Source organism: Diceros bicornis, chromosome 3, assembly GCF_020826845.1.
Source record: "Diceros bicornis minor isolate mBicDic1 chromosome 3, mDicBic1.mat.cur, whole genome shotgun sequence".
In the NCBI taxonomy this organism is placed as follows: Eukaryota; Metazoa; Chordata; class Mammalia; order Perissodactyla; family Rhinocerotidae; genus Diceros; species Diceros bicornis.
This window is the reverse complement of record NC_080742.1, coordinates 70,051,328-70,061,373: the sequence shown is the minus strand read 5'-3', so window position 1 is coordinate 70,061,373 and position 10,046 is coordinate 70,051,328. Positions and strand designations below refer to the sequence as shown.

The following is a 10,046-nucleotide window of genomic DNA, read 5'->3' as shown; positions in this document are numbered from 1 at the left end:
TGTATGTTCTTTGTTCTAAAAACATGTTAAGACTGCACTGAAAATTATGCTTCCCCGGAACACTTTCTAAGGCCTTCCCGGGTTATAATCCTCATTCTGGCTAAAGTAAAATTCACCTTATTTCTCTTATGTATAGAATGGTTATTGATTATTTTGTATTGGTTATTGATTATTTTGTATTGACAATCGTTAGGGGGGAGCAAAATACATGTTGGTAAGATTTTCTCTATACTATGTATTTCCACCACCATCAAGAAATGCAAAGAAAATTTCTGGTTTGTATCTAAATTCCTTTTTCTTACTATGCTTTCTTGATGATAGTGCTCATAAATGATTTACCCGTGGGTTTCTTGGTTCATAAATTTTACATAAAGTCAGTTCAGTTTTCCCTACTAGATTGTTGTTCTCGTTATTTTTGTACAACAACAAACTAAAGCATATTGTGCCCTTCTGTCAATAAATTCAACTCTGTATGCCAGCAATTTTCAAAAAATTAGAACTTGGAGAAGTGAAAGTTAATGAGATCTACTCCCAAACAACTTCTGTGCCTCAAGTGATTCTTTCTAAAATTTTGGGAGTGCACAGTAATGTGTCCTTTTGATACCAGCTCAACACTAGGTTGACATAAGGGAAGTCATATTGTAGAAAAGAAACTCTATTGTAACTTTGAATGACCTCTGACTAACTAACCCAGCTGGATCTGCACCCTCCAGGAGATCTAACTTCTCCGTAGATTTTATGACCCCTGCTTGTGCATGTACCTCCTAGCTGCAATAAGATCTCAACTTTGTTCTTTTGAGTTCTTTAGGTATGTGGACTCCTGAACAGAGAGTCTATGCTAATAGCCATCATGAATGAAAACTGAAAGATGTGGTGTGGCAACACCCAGTCTGTAACACCAGAGGGTCAACATTCCTAACCCCCTCCCCTATAACCCACCAGCCTATATAACTGCTGTAAGATTTTGTGCCCCCTTAAGATGGTTCTTTCAGACATGAGTCGGCCATCTTACTCCTTGCTAGCAAGCTGTAATAAAAAGTCCTTTCTTTCCCACCACCTATACTCTTGACTATTGGCATATCTTGCAGCGAGCAGAGACAAGGGTGGTAACACTTTCAAAAATCCCAAGGTAGTTCTGATAGACTCAGTTGGGAGGGCAAGCTCCTTGCTTCCCACATTTAGGACAAACATCCCTCCAGTATCACTATGGAAATTAATTATCTTATTAGAAAACCATAATTATTAAAAAGTTAAATTATTTATTTTTAAGGCATTCTAATCACCCACTGTTCAATGGATTCCAAAAACTTAATAAAAATTACTTTATCAATAGTTTGTTACATTGATTACATATTGAATGGTACTATTTTGGATATATTGGTTTAAATTTAAAAAATAATTCCATTTTTTTTTTGTTATTTTTTTAAATGTGACTACTAGAAAATGTAAAACTACGTATGTGCTTCGTATTATATACCTATTTCTGTTGTAACCCAATATGAGTCTTATTTGAAATATCACTTCATCTATGGTCCATTTGTGATATTGTAATTAAACTCACTTGAATAGAATCTAAGAAAAACCTTTCCACTTTACTTAATTTTGGTAACTAACACTGCTAAAACGAGTTTCCAGTTCCACAACCCCTTGAATGTATAAACATAAGTTTCTTCATTTTTATGTGGTTGGCTTTATATTTCTTCCTATATTTTAAAAAGTCTACTACTTTTCCTTTCCCTAAGGTATCACGAAGCAAGAAAAACTATAAGGAAAAAGTGGCTTCCCAAGTATCGTACTGAATAAAAGTCACTTATTGAGGGCAGAACAAATAATGCATAGTGCATTTTTTTCAGGAATTATTATTTCAATGGTTTCTTGTGCCACTTAAAACCTCCTGAGTAAGTTAAATACGAATCATATGAGATATTGACTAGATGAAATTTTCCACTCAGAGGATTGAAGCTGCGGGAACACCCTCAGAGATTCACTCATGGAGATAAAAAATACTTATATCTTGAAGAACATGAAGAGCAATACAAAACAGAGCACAAAACCACAGGTATGTTTCTTTTAAATTTATTTTTATTTTTCCAAGATAGGCCTATTTAAGAATTTTTAAAGTATTTTTCAAGTTATATTTAAATAATTTTATATGTATTTGTAAATTAAAGATTTTCCCATAATATGTGTAAATCACATCATGCTTGCTAATAACAATGTATACAAAGAAACATAACTCAGAAATGTTTGAAAAAGACCATTCCAATCAAATTTTGATAAAAGAAAGAGTTGATTTGAGAGAAAATAAGATTAAGTCCATATATTTGTTCCTCCCAGTATCTTAACAATCTCAATTGATAACTGAAGTTTTTATAAATATTGATATCTCATATAGACCTGGGAATAAATTTAAGAGCCAACCACGTATTTAAGCAAAATAATAAAGTTATCATCTAATGCAGGCTGTTGAATCCCCCTGCTAAGACTAGATCCATCCCCAGTGTACAGTGCACCTTCTGGTGTTTTGTTCATCAGATTTAATTGCCTCTGGGATGGCACAGCTACCATTTCTTACAAAATATTATTTCACTCTCTATTTGTTCTCATGTTTGTGAACTTTGCTACTCTAAAATGAGCCAATGTCAGAGCTTAGCAAAAAACAAAACAAGCAGCAAAAAAACCCAGAAAAGAATAAAAACCTCTGCCATTCTATAATGCTAGATTTTTATTTTTCTCAATTACAACTAGTCGTTAAGATTAATAACAAGGTGGATGAATTGGTATTAATAAAAGGCAACCCTATTTCTGATTAGTAACTTGAATATCTATCGAAAAGTGTGATGATCTTTTTGTCACATGAATTTTAATTCCCAGATAAATCACTCTTTCTTGAATATCAGGGACCCGCACTCATTCTCATTAGTAATTTTAATTCATGCTGACTTCAACTCCTATAAATTATACTGATATTAATAAAAATGAATAAGGTTCATATAATCAAAGCATTGTCTTAGGAATTATTGAAAATGTCCTATATTTGCCTTGTGTTAAAGTAGATATAACGTATAACCCAATAAATTTCACTTGCCCTCTTACCTTGCACTTTGTCACGTATTCTCATTTACTGGATCCATTTATATATTTTTCCTTTCTCTTCACCTTTGGTCATACTTCTCTCAGGAATAGAATATAACAGGGGTCCATGCATTTATTAAGAGACAAGAGGAAAATACAAACCAAACCAAACTAAAAAGAATGTTCCTGCCTACTTGTAGTACTCAGATGGCCCACAAAGGCAAAGGGGCAGAAGACAAGAAAGAAGTGCTGATTGCCATGGAGCTACTCTGATTTGAGAATAGTGGCTTATCCAAAGAAATCTATTCCAAGGGACAACAAATATGACTTTTTTCATTCACAGTTTTTCTCATCTGCTACAATCAGAAAGTCAAAGCTGAGAGTGCCTGAGGCTTCTGTTCGTGGTCTTCTACATCCAGTGAATTAGCAAAAAGGGTATGTAAGTGACCCTGCCTTCGACAGCTCTCTAAGAAGTGACAGACATACGTTCCCTAGGGTGTTTATAGAGATGAGTATGTAATTCAATTTAATTTTTATAATTATACCACTTTTTTAATATTTAGTTTATGTTGACTCTTAGTATTATTTTTTCTATCTCAACTGGTGTGTTTAACATACCTTCCTATTATCAACTTTATATCTAATTCCTGGGATGCTTATCCTCTCTTCTAGATTATTGGGAAAGATTCTAAGTAAATATGAGAGTCTGTATGGTTATCCCCTAAGCACTTTCTGCCTATTAAATTTATCGGAATTTAATTAAGTTAAAATCTGTGTATCTTTTTTTTTTTTTTTTGAGGAGATCAGCCCTGTGCTAACATCTGCAAATCCTCCTCTTTTTTTGCTAAGTAAAACTGGCCCTGGGCTAACATCCGTGCCCATCTTCCTCTACTTTATATGGGACACTGCCACAGCATGGCTTGACAAGCGGTGCGTCGATACATGCCCAGGATCCGAACCCACGAACCCCGGGCCCTCGAAGCAGAGTGTGCACACTTAACCGCTACGCCACTGGCTGGCCTCTCATTGTGTTTTTTATTTTAATTAAGCTTATTTTTTTAGAGCAGTTTTAGGTACACAGCAAAATTGAGAGGAAAGTGCAGAGATTTCCCATATCTCCCTGCCCACACACATGCATGGCTTCCCCCATCACCAACATCCCCCACCAGAGTAGCAGTACATTTGTTACAACTGATGAATCTACATTGACACATCATAATCACCTTACTGCCATAGTTTACCTATGGTTCACTCTTAGTGTTGTACATTCTATGGGTTTTAGTTAGTGAAGTCAAATTGATTCCACTCAGTACAGCAGAGCTGAACCCTGTCCGGTCTTTTGTGCCATCCTCTCACCTTCTGATGCTGTATCAAACAATACTCCGCTGCTATTTATAGGGTTTTCATGGCCAATTTTTCCAGAAGTGGGTGGCCAGGTCCTTCCTCCTAGTCTGCCTTAGTCTGGAAGCTCCACTGAAATCTGTCCACAATGGATGACTCTGCTGGTATTTGAAATACCAGTGGCATAGCTTTCAGCATCCCAGCAACATGCAGCCACCACAGTATGACGACTGACAGGCAGGTTACAGGTTCCCTGACTGAGAAACAAACCTAGGCCACGGCAGTGAGAGTGCTAAATCTTAACCACTAGATCATCAGGGATGGCTATGGGTTTAGACAAATGTAAAATGACATGTATCCATAATTATAGTATCATACAGAGTATTTCCACATCCCTAAAAAGTTTCTGTATTCCACCCATTTATCCCGCCCCAACTCCAACTCTGGCAAACACTGATCTATTTACTGTCTCCATAGTTTTGCCTTTTCCAGAATATCATATAATTGGAATCATATGTAGCCTTTTCAAATTGGCTTCTTTCACTTAGTAATATGCATCTAAGTTCCCTTAATATCTTTTCATGGTTTGATAGCTCATTTTGTTGAATAACATTCATTGAACAATATTGTTTTGTCTGGATGTACTACAGTTTATTTACGCATTCACCTACTGAAGGGCATCTTGGTTGCTTCCAAATTTTGGCAATTGTGAATAAAGCTGCTATATAAACATCTGTGTGCAGGTTTTTGTGTGAACATAAGTTTTCAACTTGGGGTAAATACAAAGGATCATGATTGCTGGATCATATGGTCAAGAGTATGTTTAGTTTCATAAGGAACCACCAAAGCGTCTTCCAAAGTGGCTGTACCATTTTGCATTCCCAGCAGTTACGAAAGAAAGATCTTGTTCACCTTATGTTTTTTAACACACAAAACTCCTAGGAAGGAAGGTGTCATTATGCCATAGGCTTAAAAAAACTGAGCTTAGCAAAGTCACATGAGGAGTTAAATGAAATTATCAGCTTGTTACAGAACAGTTCTTGATTGGGTTGGGACTATTTTGGGCTTTTATAGGATATTAGGATCCTGGGGTCCCTGCACACAAATGTAGTAGCATTCTCCCAATCATGACAACTAGTGTTGACTAAGGGGGATAATGTTTGTCTACGGCAGATAACTTGACTGATCTCTGGGAGAGAGAGATGAAAAACAGAGTAGAGAGAAGGCAGTGGAAAGAAAATATGCAAAAAAAAAAAAAAAACCCAGAGTAAAAAAATGCTAAATTCTAGAGTAAGTGCCATTGTTGGATGTAGGAAACACACATACACACACACACATACACACAGCACTTTTTAAGAAAAAAATAGGAATATCTTAAAAATATGGGAGATGCTTTTAAGTAAACATCGTTTGAGCAAAGGGCACAAAGAGGAGAGTCTTTTATTGTTCTGAAGACCAGGGGGAGCAAATATGGCGGATACTCAAAAAACGTTTTTCACAAGCATCTAGGCTCAGAAGAGGAGGTTTTAGGACTGGCAATGAATGAAAGCAATGAGTGGCAATGCATATAATATGGACAACACAAAATTTGAAATATCTAAAAATTTTGTGACTGTTAAATGTACTGATATTATAACATTTTTTCCTGCAAAATCAAATGTTATGGAGAACGTCAGTGAATAGAGTTTTTAGAGATGTTCAGAAGAGAGAAAACTATGATTAAAAAACTGTATCTTAGTTTTACAAGCATTGGGTCTTCTAGGAAAAATTATTTTCTCTACTCATACTTTTTACTTTTGGAAGGCTTAACAGAACAATATTGTCCACATCCAGAATCAGGCAATTCTATACCCAATTGTATCAAAAGATAACACACAATCAACATGACAAAGGATACGGCAGGAATAATTTTGCACAACCTTGTTAAAAAACGTGTCAACATCTCATCTTCAACACTCTAACATCATAGCTAAATACATAGCCACGGTCTGGTACCGTATAAAGATTTTAACACATTTCAATAATTTTAATTCAACTTATCATGTAGAGGTAATAAGATAAAGTATTTGTCATCAAAGAGTTCCTAGTCTTGCAAGGAAATACAAATGGATAAACAAACATCTACAAAATAATGAGATTATTGCTTTAAAAAAGGACTACACGAGTTTCACTAAAAATACATAGAGTGTCATATTTAATTTTCAGCACCACATTTTAGGAAGGCTATTGAAGAATTAAACAGTTTAGAAGAAGGTGACCAGGCTTATTAGGGATTAAAAATAAAACTAAATCAAGAAAGTTGAATATATATGTTTCATTGTGCCTGGAGAAGAGAATGCCAAAGGGAAACATTACAGCTGAGTTTGCTTATGTAGCAAGCTATGATTTCCATATTGGAAGCAAATTATACTCTTCCAGAGGGCAAACATATGACTAAATATGATTAAATGGAAGGAGACATTTAAATTCACTACTTAAATATTTATAGCTTCCTAGCAAAACAAAAAGCTGCCTTCTCAAGTATTCATGTCTATTAAGTATATTAACTACATCAGTGGAGGTTTTTAAGCAGCCTGGATAACTGTGAGTGAAGCTATAGAAGGGATTTGTTTTCTAATTGGCCAATTAAACTAAATGATCTCCATGATCTTTACCAATTCAAAGATATTTTAAGTCAAACTGAAATTCTCTCTCAATTAAAAAAAATATATAACAGTTCTGTCATTTAAATTCCTTGATTTTCATTTCCTCAACCTGTAAAATGAAGTCAATGAGCCCTTTATGTGCAAAGCACTAACAGTAGAGTGAAGCAATAAATATGGATGAGGCCCCATCCGTGAAATAATCTCAACTAGATGGTAAATTTATCACTGGAAATCTCCAAGGTTTCATTCAAAATACAGTTATTTAACAGACATATAAATGCTTCCGTGCCAGGAACTAACGTAGCCCTATAAAGCGTAAGACATAGTCACTGTTGGGGAACCACAGGCTCAGACACTACACTGTAAGCTCTGCAGAGTGATTCACAGCAGAGCATAGTTAAGTTTTCTAGGGAGCATTTTTAAAAAAATTATAGATTCTTTTGTGGTTGCCATAATGATTGGTGAGAGGATGCTACTGAAATTTGGTATGCCAGCACCAGGGACACTAATATCCTACAAAGCCCAACCGTGGAATGTTCTCTAACCTACAAAGTAAATTTGTTAAAATTATCTAAACCTAAATCCATACATTTTAATGCAAATTTTATATATATATAAATATATATAATTGTGACGGCTAATTCAGTGCACTTTCCAAAATAAAATCATCTTCATCTACTAGAGCATTTTATATGGATGACAGCAGAGTCACGATATATTTTTAAAAACTACATTTCCATATAATAGAAATGCAAATCTGAAAATAAAATAAAATATTTTCATTCACAATATTATCAAAAAATAGAATATACTACAGGCCAGCCTGGTGGTGTAGCAGTTAACTTCGCGCACTCTGCTATAGCAGCCCGGGGTTTGCAGGTTCGGATCCTGGGCACGCACCGACGCACTGCTTGTCAAGCCATGCTGTGGCGGAGTCTCATATAAAGTGGAGGAAGATGGGTATGGATGTTAGCCCAGGGCCAATCTTCCTCAGCAAAAAGAGGAGGATTGGTAACAGATGTTAGCTCAGGGCTAATCTTCCTCACAAAAAAAAATATATATATATATATATATATATATATATACTTAGGATTAAATCTAACAAAAGAAGTGCAAAACTTGTGCTCTGAGAAGAACTACAAAATACTGCTAAGAAAAATTTTTAAAAATATAAGTAAATGTATACACATGTACATTCATGGATTGGATGACTTACTACACGCTAGCACATAGATGAATCCTAAATCCATTACAGTATGTGGATGAAGCCTGACACAAAAGACTACATATTGTGTGATTCTATTGTGAAAGTAAATAAAGGAAACCTTATCTAAAACGGAGACAGGAAGATCAGAACTGGGAGCTCTCACTCTCTATCACTCCCTTGTTTTCAGACTCCACAGAAAGGACCTTCTTTCTATCTCAGCAAAGAGGAAGGAAAATTTCCTCCTAACCTAGCAACAGGTCAGCCAAAGAGAAATGCTCCAGCTCAGCTGATGAGAAGCCATCACCACTCTGAACTCTTGCCTTCCTCCAATGAACTTCCATTTAAAACAGCCCTTCCCAATTTTCTCCTAAAACCTGATATAAAAGTTAACCTGCTCTTTGTCTCTCTGGACTTGCCTATGGCTGCCATAGCTTACTTGCTCTGAATTGCAATTCTCTGCTATTCCCGAATAAACTCATTTTGCTAAAAAAATGACTGACTATATTATTTTTGTTTGACACTATTAATATGAAATATCTGGAATAGACAACTCTATTCAGACAGTGAGGATGGGAATAGAAACTGACTGCAAACGAACACAAGACATCTTTAGTGGTGATAATAATGTTCTCATGTTGGATTCTGGTACTGAATTGTACACTTATTGAAATGAGTGAATTTTATAGCACGTGAATAGTAGTTTCAGTAAAACTGCTAAATACACAGACACACACGTGTGTGCATCTGTCAAGTTTACTTTTTTTAATCTTGGAGTGAGTAAAAATTTTCTAAGCCTGACCAAAAGTCCAGAAACTAGAAAGGACATGATTGATAATTTTGATGGCCTAAAATAACCATCAGAACAAAAACAAATTCTTCTGAATGGAAAACTTGCCATATATAAAGTCAAATAGAAATAAAAAATTGGAGTAGGAGATGAAGCACCTATGAGATGATGGGCTAATATCCTCAGTTTAACAATATAATCAATAAGAAATAGAGTAGCAAAAATAAATGACAAAAATAGATCAGGGAGAAATAAATTGAAAAAATGTTTTTATGACAAAAAATATGAAAGGCCGGTAAGCATCTGAAAAGATATTCCACCTCATAATTAAGTCAATATGAATCAAAACAAAATCATGGTCCCTTTTACAGCAACCTAATGGGTAAACATAATTTTTAGAGGTTTGTTAGTACTCATTGTTGGCAAGACTGTGTGAGGTAGTTACCTTCATGTTTTTCCTCATATTACAATTTTTCTAGAATTGTTTTTGAAGGACAATTTGCAAATAACTATTAAAATTAAATGCACTTATCGTTTTTCCATTTGTTCTCCTCCTAGGAATTCACTCTATGGATTTTCTCAAGGGCCCATTTGCCTAATCTGTCATCATAGAATTTATGGCTTTGATAAAAATGAAAATGACAAAAAATGGCTATCAATTTAAAACCTCTAAAATAAATCATAATATGCCAATAAACGGAATACTTAGCTGTCAATAGAATGTATAACGCATGATTGTATGTACAAGTTGTTAAAATTGTTATATCGAGAAAAAAGTACAAAGAATAGAATATTCTAAATGTTCTCTTTTTTTCTAGAGGCATTCTTAAGAAACTCTTAATAGTGATTTCATTTGGGGTCAGTTGGGGTAAGGAAAAGGAAGAAAATAGTTGTTCTTTCTTATATAACTTTTATTTTGAATCATTTACCTTAATTTTTTTTTAATTAATTACATTAAAATAGTGTAACGCAGCATTTTAAGAAATTATTT

The 10,046-nt window shown here is 34.8% G+C and overlaps 1 long non-coding RNA gene across 1 annotated transcript; it reads left to right on the top strand.

The window, feature by feature from the left end:
* Positions 1-1,750: 1,750 nt before the first annotated feature.
* LOC131422153 (uncharacterized) lies at positions 1,751-8,752 on the top strand. The gene is made up of 3 exons (XR_009224039.1): positions 1,751-2,059; positions 3,419-3,510; positions 8,456-8,752. It is a non-coding gene; the product is annotated as an uncharacterized LOC131422153 (long non-coding RNA).
* Positions 8,753-10,046: the final 1,294 nt, after the last annotated feature.